The sequence below is a fragment of the Eumetopias jubatus genome, unplaced genomic scaffold (assembly GCF_037043125.1).
Source record: "Eumetopias jubatus isolate StellerSeaLion01/CBP00866 unplaced genomic scaffold, mEumJub1_p1.0 scaffold_10, whole genome shotgun sequence".
Lineage (NCBI taxonomy): Eukaryota > Metazoa > Chordata > Mammalia > Carnivora > Otariidae > Eumetopias > Eumetopias jubatus.
In genome coordinates, this window is record NW_028274816.1 from 71290511 (window position 1) to 71303321 (window position 12811).

Consider the following 12811-nt stretch of genomic DNA (forward strand, 5'->3'; position numbering starts at 1 on the left):
CACAAACTGTTACAGGGTGGTGGTGAGGTCAATACAGAAATTGAGAGTAAGAATTTAGAAACTTTCATAGCAATTTTGTGTTGCATGGCATCCAAGTACACAATCAGTGGGCGTGTCCATCTTGCACGTCGGGTAGAGTCATGCAGCTGACTGCAATGGATCAGAGAGAGAGGAAAAACGAGCATGGGGCTTTGCCACAGTTAGTTTGAGCAGTCTTGCTCGACTCTGCATCTCAGAGCACCCCACAAATCCACAGGGCTCTTTACAGACCCGTGGCATCCTCACAGAACAAGAAGACCCTCGGAAAATGCCAGCGAGTTTCCAGAGAGGCCAAGCAATCCTCACAGAGCCCCAGGAATCTGTTCAATCTCCCTGACCTTACCACTTTCCTCCCTCAGAGAATCAGTTGAGCCCAGTATGAAGGTCAGTTTTCCAGGCCCCAGAGCACCATGACGGAGTGCAAGTCAATTGCTGGCATAGAGTCCTGCTCCTAAAGAATGTATTTGGCACCTAGCCCCAATTCTGGGATTGTTAATATATCAGCTAGCTTTTTATGTGTAACAAAGCACCCCAAAACTCAGTGGCTTGAAACAACAAATCATTGGTTTTCAGCAATGAGTGCTGGCTGGGTTTTGTGTGCCATCCCTTATGGTCTGAGCCAGACTTAACTGCTCTCACCCCCACCTCCCACCCCAGGGTGGCTCACATTTCCGGGGCCTTAGCTGGGATGGCTGATCTCTCAGTATCCAGCAAGATTCCTTGGGCTTGTTCCGACGATGGAAGAATCGTCCCCAGCAGGAAGAGGGCAAGTCCCAAGGAGTAAGCACTCTTGAAGCTTCCGTGTCTGCTGAGAATGTCCCATTGGCCCCAACAGGTCACACGGCCAGGTCCAAATGCAAAGAGTGGAGGAACAGGCCGCACCTTTTGATGGAGAATATAGAAAAGCTACATTGCAAAGAGGCACGTCTAGGAGGATGGGAATCTTTTGAATTCTAATGGAGACGGAAGAAGCCAAGTGACATTGCTTGCTTCTGATCTTTGGTAGTTGCTCAATAAATCCCTGTTGAATGAATGTAGTTGCAAGGAGCCTTAGTTTCACTCCACCTCATGTAACTGGGGTTAAGATGTTCAAAATACACTTCTCCCAGAGTCTGGATCTGCCTGTGGATGGCTTTGGATGCCAAGAATACTGAGTCATCCTCTGTTTAGTCTCTCATCATGGAAGAAGCCAGCAAAATCCAGTCACCTCAGGGAGAGGAACTATATGGCTTTTGTTTCCTTTATAGAAGCAACCGCTGGTGTAGACTGGGAGCTGGTGCTTCAGTTGTGCGGGTGTTCAGACCACACCAGCTGGTTTCAGCTCTACCAGGTATTCACACATAGCCTTGCGGATAAGGATCAGTTGCCGAAATTGCTGGATAAACAATGGGTCCATCAGTCACCCGAGTGGGAGTCCACCTAATGGTGTGCTGTCTGGGTGCAGGGCTCTCGTGGGCTGCCACCAGATGACATATAGATCTCTGTACTAGGTTGTTCTTTTTCCATAGCTACATAGCGGAGCACTTCATGCCTTCAGCCTTGCGACAGGTGTTCTCTCCCAGCTTGAGAGTGAGAAGCGTCTCCCCGTTGGCGGCCCACCACTGCAATCCACATCAACTCCTTCCACCCTAGCCTCTCTGGAAAACAAGCACAAACAAACAAACCCATAAAGCTGGGTATTTGAGGAAGCTGGAATGGCCTTTGTGATGATACCCCTGGGATGCTTCTGCTTCTCTGGAGGATTTTCTGCCCTTCTCTGCATGCGTGAATCCTAGGGCCATCGCTGGGTTTCGTGCGCTGGCTCCGGGATTCTTCTGTGTCTCACATCTCTCCATATGTATGTGGGGTTCATTTGAGGGACTCTGGGACAGATCTAGGGGGAAAATATATAACCAGTAGAGGGAGTGACAGGTAACACACTTTATTAGGTGGTGCTTGGGTAGGGTTACATGAGAGGGGAGGTCCCTCTCAGCATGAGACTGCCCAGTGCCTATGGTGGGTAGGCACAGAGGCTACCCTCCAAAAGGAAGAGGGAGAAGGAAATCCTGGAAGACAGGAGAATATAGAAGGGGGCTTACATGTGTAGGAGATGTTGCTCATCAACACAGTGGGCAGCCTCTGGGTTGGAACTCGGAAGGGCCCTAGCAGCTTGGGGTCTTATAACCACAGACCTCTTTGTCATCAATGGCTTATAGATGCTCGGTGAGGTTTCATGGGCTATGCAAAGCAGACAGGTTCGAAATGGATAAGAATCTGCTTATTGGGGCAATTTTTAAAATAATTTGATGTGTAAAAATTTGACTTAGACACCGGCAGGCTTTTGAGGCATACAGAGAAATTTGAGAAATACACAACCTAGGGACCAATACACAGAGGACACCTTTGGGTCACTCATATAACACCAGAACGGTTTTCTGCGGTGTTCTTCCAAAGACCACCCCCTGAATTGAAACACTGTGGTCTCTCCAGAAGGAGAAAAAACACATGACAAGGGAGGGGCTGAGTGACCACTGTGTGGTGACATGACGCTGAGTGACATGGCATGGCATGACCTCAGAGGACATCCACCCAATTCCTTACTCAGGATCACAGCGATAAGGCTCTCAGTTGGCCTCCATGGATGTTTTCTCTTACCCGCTTGGGGAAAGTTCGCTGGCCTGGAGTCCTTAGCTGAAGCCTCCTGTCATCAAATCTATCTCTTCATTTCCTGAAATGTCTATAGTCAATTTGAAGGAATGCCATTTCTTCTATTTGGGAAAGACTAGAACATCAGAGCTGGAGACGCCATGTAGCCCAGTGTTTCAATAAAAGTGTTTCCAAGAGTGAGTTCCATGGAGTCTACATCTTGGAGAGAATCTGGGAACAAAAGTTCAACGGTCCAATAAATTTAAAAAATGCTTCATAATCTAGTCCCTGCCTAAGGGTTCTCAAGACTGAGTTGCGTATGCAATGATCCAAGACTGTATAGGAGCGAGGCACAAGACTGTGTCAAGTAGACCACCCTCTGGGAAGCCTCTTGAAAATACCTTCCTTGGAAGGTGTCCCAATGGTTGAGGTCTCCCAATGGCTGAGGAGCTCACAAGGTAGTGAAAATCAGATAGTAATAGTATTTTGATTGCATTATGGTTGCATACCATAATGGATGGATGAGGCATGAGAGGGAGGGAGAGAGAGAGAAGACAGTGTGGTTGGAGATAGAGCATTGACAACCATGTAGGGCTTTCCCCCTTGGTCAATGGACCATAACCGGTCAGTGCACTTTTACTCATCTGAACTACATCTGACCATGTTTTTGCTGTGAGTCATAGGGATCCTCAGATTCAAAGTCACATAACTAGACCAATGCACTGCTGGCTCATTCGTGGTCCCTCAAGATCAATAAGGGTCCCAGACTCTTCCTTTTTTGTGAGTCTCCTGATGTATTTAAATAAGTACAAAATAAAGTTATGAAACTCATGGTCCATATAAGTGCTTACATTATTCCATCAACATCGTAAGATGCACAACCTGCTTCCTTGTAAGATGCACAACTGAATTCAATACCTCTGGGTCTGGACGTATGACTCCATTTGGAGACAGCACAAGAGATGAAGCAAGGCCTGGCCCGTGGCTCTCCTGACCCCTCCCTGGGGTAGGCCCAGTGCCCCTTTCCTACACTTAAGCCAGAAAGTCACAGATTCAGCTGATGGAGGCACAAGACTAAGACGGGTGATTATTAGTCATGGTTGGCCCTGTGATAAGTTCAGTTCCATGCAAATGTATTTTTCCCGCTTGATGATGAACTCAAAAGCACAGTGTTGCATTGCATTCTCAAACTTTGCAGGCTTTCAGATTTTGCTTTCATTTTTTGTCACCGTGGAACTTGGGATGTGTCTGAAAGTATGTATTTGTTGGAGTCTGGTGGCTGAGAATGCAGGGTCTTGCTTTCGCATTGTCAACATTTATATTTTGGCTCTACCATTCCAGCTCTGTGCCCATGACAGTACTTAACCTCTTGGTGCCCTAGGGGTCAGAAATGTCCAGCCCTCCTGGGATTGTCGTAGGTATTAAATGAGAGGGCTAGCACAGTGCCTGGCAAGCACTATTATAGATATATTATTTCCCAACTTTTCCCCCACTAAGCACGCATCGTTGGCTTTTCCTCATTTCATTAAATAACCTTCTTCAATGTTATTTTTAATATCTACGTAATATCTCATCTTAGGACGGCACCAAAGTTTCTCCAGTCATTTCCCTATGGTTTGAGATTTAGGATGCTCACTTTTCCTTCATGGTATAAAGGGTTCTAATGGCCAAATTATTGCATATCCATCACTCAGGTGAGATACACTTCTAGAATTTTAATTTCCGGATCAGATTTCGAAGGTAATTGCCACAGGAGGCCCAGGCTTACCACTGAAGTCCCCTGGATAGATATTCCCTGGTCTTTAACAGGGAAGAGCAAACATGTTTGAAGCTTTGCCCACTTCTGCCTTGGACCTTTCAAAGGGATCTGACATTTGTCCGTGAACTTCCCTGGCTTGAGCTGAGGTTTCACCCTTGATAAGTGGTTCAGGGACTCAGAGATGAAGAAAACCTCTGTGTTCAAGTTCATTTTTAGTGCAACTGCTGTTCCTTTAGCTCAGAGGCACTCGTAGGATGATGCATCCCGAGGACAAGGATGCATCCTGGGGCTTGTTCACTCGGATTGTCTTCTGGGATGGTTGGTGCTCACCTTGTTTTTCTTGCAGGAGATTAATGCCCCCATGGCTTGGTGTGGCTTCGTCTACCTGACTCAAGCATTCCCTTGGCTTATAGTGGACTCTCCTATCCATCTCCCTCAAAAAGGACAACCTCCAACATGGCGCCCAGGCTGCCTTCCTTGGCACTATCGTACCCTGTCTGAGGGGTCCAGAAAATCCATCCGTTCTCGCTTATCCCAGCCCCAGGCGTGTGGCAAGATTGATGGCCTTCCCCACCTCCATGGGCCTCTCCCTGGCCTGGAACAGAAAAATGTCCCTGAGGAGTTCAGAGTCTTAGAAAAGTTTCAGAGTTTTCCATCTCAAGCACACGTCAGTTTTGGACCCTCTCCTGCTTAAGTTGCTCCCAGATCCCTTGTCCGCCAGCTCACGAGATATCAGAAAAGCCCGCTCTCTTGCCCTCTGCTTGCATCTATGGAATCTGGCTTTCCTAAGCAACAAGCAGTTCGGGAACAAAGAATTCTTTGTACTTTGTACCGTTCCAAGGGCACAGCATAATCGTTCTGTGCTTTCTCGCTCCCACAGGTGAAGGAGTTTAAAGCGCCATTTGTCCCAAGATAAATTTGTGAATTTTAAAGACAGTAATTGAGGAGACGGGCCCTGTGCCAATTTGAGTGTGTGTGTGTCTTCAGGCTGCTTTCTACCTGCTTCTGTTGGTCATGGAGAACATCTTCTCGGGGCTTGGATTTGCCACCATTCCAAACATGGCTATTCATAGGGACCTGCTCAGGGACGTCAAACTGGCTCCTTCCATCCCTTCTCTTCTCCCTTCTCCTCGTCTTTCCTCTCTTTCTCTTTGGCCTCCCTCCCTTTCCCTCTGCCTTCTTTCCCCCCCTGTGCTTGCGCTCTTAATACTAAGCTGCTTAGAAGAGTCAGAGGAGTGTAGATGAGGCAGTAACCTCCCTTTTGAGGACCTTTCCAGACCAGATGTGAGCAGGCCTCGCCAAGAACACCCACACAGGCTGCTGGCTGCACTAAGACAGGAAAGGCTTCATTTATGGTGTAAACACTTCCCCAGATATTGACCCAGTGCCTGGCGACACTGAGCCTCTGATGACCGCTTCATCAACGGGACAAATGCCCAATTAAGACTCACCTCTGTTTGCTTTTTTTTCCCCCCCTTGGGGAGTCCACATGATGGAAAAAAAAAAAACCACAGGATTGGAAATTAGAGGAACTGGTTTTGGGGCCCAGCCCTGGCAGGTACTTGCCGGTGGCTGGAGGAAACACGGCGAATTCTCCAAGCTCCGCCTTCTTCACATAGAAGATGCTCAAAAACCATCCCCCCGTCGAGTAAGCTACCACGGATGGGCGGAAGCATTTCCGAAACTCGAAATGTAGACGGAAAAGGGGCTGCAGCCCACTTCCAGCACCTGCTTAGATCCCGTCCCTGTGGACGAAATCAAACTGTCATCTGCAGGATACAGAGCTTCACGGGTGTGCGACACAGAGACCTTGTGGGCAGAAGCAGGCAGGACCCCCGCGAGGGGAGCTCACGGGCCTGGTGGGAGCAGTGGAGGTCTTAGGATATCTTCCTGCTTTTTTAATGGAAAAAAGAAATGCGGATGTAGAAATAGATAGACTGTATCTTTGGCAGAAAAAGGAAATTGGATTATGTGATGTGTATGGCAGCATCGTGACAAAGTATGGATGTTCTGCGAAGGCCAAAGTTAGGGTACAAGATAGCATGGGGTACAGAGCGTGGCCTCTGTGGCCGGGATGCCTGCTTCGCAGCTGGCCTTTGCCATTTTCTCTTGGGGTGGGCTGTCCCCGAGAAAGCCACTCAGTGTCTTGTTGTGCCTCAGTTTCCCCTCATATGGAGAAAGGACGATCAGGGTACCCATTCATAAGGTTGTTGTAAAGGGGGGCATCTGGGTGGCTCAGTTGGTTAAGCGTCTGCCTTTGGCTCAGGTCATGATCCCAGGGTCCTAGGAGTGAGCCCTGCATCAGGCTCCCAGTCTGCCTGACTCTCATCGTCCCTGTTTATAAAATGGGCAGAAATAATAATAGAAGTAAAATATGACTTGGTCAGTATGCTATTCGTTATCATGGCAAGTGACCCCGGGGGATACTCTCCATGGCCCTGAGGATGCACTGCTCAGCACAGATGGACTGGGGTTTCTTTTGGCCAAGGAGTGCCTCCAGAACAGGGGAGAGAGAGATCCAAGAGGAGGCAGAGAGCCTGGCCCAGGTGGGTAGAGACAAGTGTGTTGGTGCCCGATGGATGGGTCGGTGGGGAGCACAGCAGGGACCATCTCTGCTGCATTAAAGCCTCAAGGAGCTCCTCAAACAGGTCTCAGCCAAAGCCAGCGAGTTTTCAGAGCTTGGCTGCAGGAGATGGGGGGATCGAAGGAGACAGGGGTCCAAGAGAGCTGGTCCTGGAACATGCAGCTCTTGGAAGGATGGAGGGCTGATCAGATTGGCACATCCAGCCGGAAGAAAAATCCATGCCTCCCACCTGCACCCTGCCCTACGCTTCTTGCCACCCACCCTCTATGTTGGGGAGGATTGAGGGAGCTTCTCTCTCTCTCTCTCTCTCTCTCTCTCTCTCTCACACACACACACACACACACACAGACACACAACACACACACCCCAGATACACACACACGCCCCTGTGTTACCTGGTGAGACTGAACCGTAACCCTGTCTAACCCTGCAGCCCACACTGGGCCTTATTTCCATCTGGGCCCCACGACAGAAGGCAGCTAGAAGGAAACCGGGGACCATCTGACGCCTTGTGACAATCTGGCAGGACACTGGAACATCTCGAGGAATGTGAAAAATTACCCACACCTGAGCTGCATCCCAGACCACTGAGTCAGCCACTCGGCGCCCAGGCCCAGGCCCAGGCCAGGCGGAATGCAAAGCTCTCCATCATTTTAACGAGCAGTCAGATCTCATGAGACCCAAGGCCGTGTTACACTGTTTCACCAGGACCGGAAAGATCCTGGGGGGGAGCAGAACGGTGAGCGGGCCCTTGGGACCCCTTCTGCCTGCAGAGCCTAACAAAACATTAAAGTGTTTGTGGCAGAGAGAGACTTCCCCAAACTCTACAGAACACTACAGATTACCCCCCTTTATCTCCCCCACCCCCGACATAAGAGGTGGGGGAAATTGCCAGAATTCCAAGGGACTCTTTCAATAAAACCAAGTGCCCTGTCTTGGTGCTTTCACCCAGGAGAACTTGCTAGAGATGGAGGACCCTTTCGGAGAGCTTGAAGGAGCATCAAGTGCAAAGAGCCTGAAGAAGACGGTACCTTCGTTTGTCTGCCTCTCCATAACTTTTGCAATTGCTCTCCTAGCCTGTCCTGCCTGACAGGGTGGAATGTCTTCAACAGAGACTTGTTTACTTGGATTGGATTATCTCATGAAGGTCGACATTATCTGGGCAATGTTGGAGCTCCTTAAAACAATGATGTCGATTAAAAATGAGACTGAGTCTGCAGGTAACACATACGACACGATGCACACAGACTCTTCACACAGTGTTTTTCCTCCTTGTGGAATCCCCTGGAGGGGTGAGAGGTGGGGTGCTGGGAGCTGGGGGTGCTCTGTTATCATTCAGGCTGGCACAGTGGGAATAAGCTTGGCTTCCCAGGTTGTGGGCATACCCCAAGTCCTTGCCCTGTTGACCTCCGGTTCTCTGTGCTCAGGAGGGCCCCTTGGGATCACTGTGCTCTGGCTAGTACACAAAACAGGGTGCTGTCTCTTTAAGTAGTAGAGACTGAGAAGCTCTCAGGCCACCATGACATATCCCAGCATTGGACCAGCCCCTGAATAAACTGGAAAGATGCCTGGTCTGGCTTCAGTTACAGGGAGCACTACCAGGGAACATCTCAGGGAGCCTGGTTGCAAGCAGTGGGGCTTACAGTCTGCCTGCTGGTCTCTCCGCCACCCTGTGGGGAGAGCCTTGCCTTGGCATCCCTTGTGTTTGACTGCAAAGAAACCCGCGTGGAGGAAGGGGTTACCCCATTTGGCTCGGTGAGTCTTCTTGGCAAACTGTCTCTCTGGATAGTGCGCGCTTATGCTTCTGGGAGAACGGCCCGATCCCCCACCCACTGCAAACCAGGACTGGTAGGGATTGCAGTGGAAATGGTGTGCTGTGTTGCAACGGACAGAGAGTCAGAGGATGTTTTAAATCCTTGATGAAGAGCTGGCTGTATACTCTCGCTGGGGAGGAGAGAAGGGCTATCTGAGAGCATCTAGGAAGCCCAGCGCCTTCAGATTTGCAGGCAGAAAGGGGACCTGATGCTATTTCCCTGATGGGAAACAGCTCTGCACACACAGCTGGCAGGGGACCTCAGGTTGGGAAGCAGCTCAAGGAGAAGTTTCCACCTGTAACAAAGCACTGGCCGGGCCCTGGGTATAGCCAAGCCTGGTCAACACTGCCCTGGGCAGTGTCTCCTTTCCTACCCTGGGAACCGGGCAGGCGGGAGGCAGGCGAGGGGCAGTAAGGGCTGAACCAAAGGGTTCAGGTTCACGTGTTCTGAAACCCACAGCGCGGCGTCACCTGCTCATGGACTAAAATATTGAGTTCACGTGAGAGGAAGAAACAAGCTGTTCTTTACAGTGTGTGTGCGCTTTTCTAGATGTATATACTTCATTAAAAAGTTTACTCGGAACAAAAAGAAAAGAAGAGAAAGAAAATCCCGAGTTCAATATGCTAATATTTGTGAAGTGCTTATAGAATAGTCCTAGGGACATAGTGACCACATAAATGTTGGTTAAATAAACAAAATAAAAGTCTGAAATGGCATAAAGTGAGGCCATGATTCCTGGGGCACTGCTATAAAATGACCCAGGAGGAGAGAACACAGCGCTATTCCTCTGGTTGGTTTTTCTACTTGCATATGAACTTCAGACCTGTGGGATTTCTAAGCCATTTTAGCTGGGGCGGTTTTGGGTGGGGGTGGTGTCTGCCTTGCCTTGAGGGCTAAAGATGATCCAATAATAACCAATGACAATTTACTGAGTCCTGGTTCCTATGTTCTAGGCACTATGCTAACTGCTTCATACACTTCATCCCCTTTACTCACCCCCATAAAATAGGCATTACCAGTCCTGCTTGCCGATAAGAAAATGGAAGCTCACTGAACTTCAGCGGCTCGCCCAAGTTCACAACCCTGAGTAATCAGGTTTGTCTGAGCCCAGAGCCGGAGTGCCTAAAGCATTGCCCTATTCCCCGTCTCCCAGATCATGTGTAAAGTTCTGCTAAAGTGCCAACCACATAATGGGCATTGAGTGAAATTTTTACATGTCACCTTTTTAATCTCATGAGAATTTTTAAAAGACCATTGCTCAAGGAATATTTCAGATAATGTACTTTTACTTAAAGATAAGAATATGCAATCGGCTACCCTGAGCAGCTACGTTCAAAGAGTAAAATCCTATGGAACTGTTTGACTCATTTAGAGCAATAAGGTTTTATGACACAGGACACCAGCAGAAGGCGTCTGTGTGCCCGGGTGTGCAAAAGTGCTGCGTTAGTAAGCAAAGACATTTAGAATCCACATTAAGGCTCCTTGTTGGCGCATCAGGGCTCTCCCATCAGGGAGCCCTACTTGGGCCCACCTGTGCCACGCCCAGAAGGGCTAGCCTCTTTCCGGGTGACACTGGGCAGACCACGTTCAGGCGACTATGAATCAGCGGATTTCCCTAGCTGTTCTTCCCCCAAGTCCAATGGCCAACTCCCCACCCTACGGCCAGGGACGCCGGCGGAGGCTGGGAGCCAGGCCAGGCAAACTTCGCCTGGAGCCTACCCGGTTGTGGTCTGGTTTTGCTCAGGCTAGGAGGAGCCAGACCGCCCCCCTACCCGGGCACGCTGTTCGGTGGCCGGCGGGACTCTCCCTCCTCCGGCTAATTCTCACCCAAGCAGGGCCCGCCAGTGGGTCCCCTCGAGTCCTGGGAGCCCGGCACACGGCCTAGGTGCAGACACCGACATCGCGGGCGGGCGCGGGGCAGGTGTGCCCGGCTGAAATGCCACAGCAGGCCAGGCGCGCCCGGACCCTAGAGGAGAGGGACGCCTTCCAGCGCTGAAGTGTCAGCTCCCCCTCTTCCCGGAGGAGAGGACTCCAGCCTCGGCCCCCGCGTGGGCGCAGTCCGCGTGCGTGCGCCCCGAAGCCCAGCGCGGGGCACCGCCGGGGGCGACCTCGGGAGGGCTTTTCCCACGTGGCCTAGGGGGGCGGAGGGACCAGTTTATTGGCCAGCACTTGGGCTCCAGGGCCTCGGGGAGCCAGAGGAAGCGGAGGTAAGAAAGCTCAGCTGCCGCCTAGTTTCGAGTAGAAGTCGCAGCTGTTTTGCAGTGATCGACTTTCTCCTGAGGCGGAGTGGAGGCCGAGTAACTCTCTCCTGCCCTCCCTCCCTCTCCCCTCCCTGAGGCCCGCCCCCCTGCACACGCTAACCCAGGGACACACCCTATTGCAGCGACGCAGACAGGGCGTAGTTCCCGTTAAAGGGGAACGCCGGGAGCCTCCCTCTGGCCCCTCGCTTGGCGCGCGCAGCCCAGCAGCGCAGCTCTCTTCGGGGACGCTAGCAGCCGAGCGAACGCACCGAGTTGTTTGTGCCGGAGGCCACTTTGAGGATCGGGGACAACCATCCCTTTGGGCTGTAAGTGCTTTGCTAGGGAAAGTGGAGGAGATGGAGGAGAAACGTGGGCATCTTCCGTCGATGGTGCCAGAAAGCGCGGAGCAGGCGCGGGCTTTGGGCTGGGCAGGTCTCCGAGCTGTCTTTCCGAGCTCAGACAGACAGACCGCGGTCTGTCTTGTATAGTTCTTAAGGGGTTTGTAGGGGATATGGCGTGGCTTGCCTTATGGTCCAGAAGTCGTAAGGGGCGCGGGTGGTGGTGTCGGGATGTGGGGCAGGAGCTGAGCAGTTTTCGTCTCGCTGGAGAAGCGCCTACTTGGGGACTCATTGGCAAATTGGTTCCTGTGGTGGACACCTGGGGGGAGGGCTACTGGACCCCCGTGGTCCCCCAATTTCTAGCCACGTACCCTCTATCCGATTATCCTTCTCTGTCCCTCCCCGGCTCTCGGAGCCACTGGATTTAATTTAAACCTTCTGGGAGACATCGGAAAACCGGGCTTATTTCTTCCCGTGCATTCCAGGGTTCTTTTGAATGTGTTGCTTATGGAGAGCAACGGAGGGGCCTGGTTACCGGGTACTTTTATGAGTTCCTGAAACGTCGTCTCCCTGGCCCAAGGCCCTGTACTGAAACGGTCCGCCCAAGTGCAGCAGGGTTTTCACAGCCATACGTATCCTCTAACGGGTCACCCGGGTCTTCAGTTCCCCAAGGTCTGTAAAATGAGGGGCCAGGACCGCACAACGGCGGAGGGAAGATGTCCTGCGGCCTCTGGCGGGCTGCAGTTCTCCTGGGACTCAGCCCTTCGTCCTCCGCCTCTCCTGCCCACCGAACGTCTGGCCCCCTCAATGGACGCTCCTGGGCGCGCGGCCCGGAGCGCCGCGGCTGGACCGGGTTGCGTCTCGGCTCTGCGTGCCGGCGGCGCGGCCGGGACCCGGGCGATCGGGCGAGGGGCCAGCCCGGGGGCGCAGGGCCCGGCCCGCCGGGGCCGCCTGGGGAGGCGCGCGGTGGGCGGGAAGCGCAGGGTCGGGCCACTCTCCGGGCCACTCTTTCCTGCCCACACTCCCCCGGCTCTGCGCTTCCTCTCCGGGGCCGCCCGTGCGGATGCCAGGCTGAGCTGGGGCCAGGACGGCTCCCCAGCGCTGGCCGAAGGGGGTGGAAACTCGGAGACTAACGGAATGCGGAGCGCACCGGGTCTGGGAAACCAGCTCCCAGCCGCGCGCTCTCCCTCACAGCGTGCCGCTGGTGTCCCCAGGCCTCCGGCAGAAATCTGGGCTCCTACCCCCTGACCCCCCACCTCCCCCTCCGTAAAGGGGAAGGGGGCACATTCTCCTCCTTCTGGCCCCTTCCCCACGTGGGCCTGGGCTCCGGAGGCAACCCCGGGTGGGTGGAGGTGTGCCGCGGCCTCCGCTCGTCCTTCGGGAAAACCCTGTCCTCCTGGGGTGACTTAGAC

At 52.3% G+C, this 12811-nt stretch overlaps 1 protein-coding gene across 1 annotated transcript in view; it reads left to right on the forward strand.

Annotated features, from left to right (window-relative positions):
* Positions 1-11248: 11248 nt before the first annotated feature.
* Positions 11249-12811, forward strand: part of PMP22 (peripheral myelin protein 22) — a 28333-nt gene continuing 26770 nt past the window's right edge. Inside the window, exon 1 of the mRNA XM_028089052.2 lies at positions 11249-11387. The gene's annotated coding sequence lies outside the window, so the exon portion shown is untranslated. The remainder of the gene's footprint in view (positions 11388-12811) is intronic.